The sequence below is a fragment of the Gekko japonicus genome, unplaced genomic scaffold (genome assembly GCF_001447785.1).
Source record: "Gekko japonicus isolate JY-2015 unplaced genomic scaffold, Gekko_japonicus_V1.1 scaffold2251, whole genome shotgun sequence".
Lineage (NCBI taxonomy): Eukaryota > Metazoa > Chordata > Lepidosauria > Squamata > Gekkonidae > Gekko > Gekko japonicus.
This window is the reverse complement of record NW_015167601.1, coordinates 43,204-44,020: the sequence shown is the minus strand read 5'-3', so window position 1 is coordinate 44,020 and position 817 is coordinate 43,204. Positions and strand designations below refer to the sequence as shown.

General features: G+C 51.0%; 1 protein-coding gene across 1 annotated transcript in view; it reads right to left on the bottom strand.

Annotated features, from left to right (window-relative positions):
* The window catches only part of COL6A3 (collagen, type VI, alpha 3), a 175,927-nt gene that overhangs the window by 137,050 nt on the left and 38,060 nt on the right, over positions 1–817 (bottom strand). The gene's annotated exons all lie outside the window — the stretch shown is intronic.

The window sequence follows — 817 nt, the reverse complement described above, 5'->3', positions numbered from 1 at the left end:
CGGAGCAACCTCATCTGCAGCAGTCAAGCAGTGTGGGAGTGTCTGCCCAGTGCTGCATCGCTAGTTTTCCTTCGCACCTCCCCCCCTAGCCCATGGAGACTTGCAGTGAGGATACGCCAACTCGGAGCTCACCAGCTGCTGTCCTTTGTACAGTTTACATCTCCAGTTCCTGGCATTATATTTTATGGCACACATGGCCTGGCCCAACAAAGTGACATTTATGTCAGATCTGGCCCTTGTAACAAATGAGTTTGACACCCCTGTGCTAGCACCATGGCGGTGGTGTTTGATATTTAAAAACAAGATTTCAAGAGGTTCCAGGAAAGTAGCTGTGTTGGTTTGCAATAGGAGACCTTGATTCAAGTCCAGTAGCAACTTAAAGAGCAACGAGATTTTTAGGGTACAGCCCTGACCTGGAGAGCCCAGAAGAGCCTGATCTTGTCGGATCTCGGAAGCCAGGCAGGGCGGACTCTGGCAAGTACTTGGAAGGGAGACCTCCAAGGAATACCAGAGACTGGACGCAGAGGCAGGCCATCTCTCTGAAAAATGTCCAAGCCCCCATTAGGGGTTGCCAGAAGTCAACTATGACTTCCAGGCAAGCCCCACAAAAACATACAGACTGCTGAGCCACTTTCTCCAATATTTGCTTAAAAGGTAAAGGTAAAGTTTTCCCTTGCTCGAAAGCCAGTCGAGTCCGACTCTAGGGTTGCGGTGCTCATCTCCGTTTCAAAGCCGAAGAGCCAGCGCTGTCCGAAGACGTTTCCGTGGTCATGTGGCCGGCATGACTAAACACCAAGGCGCACGGAACGCTGTTACC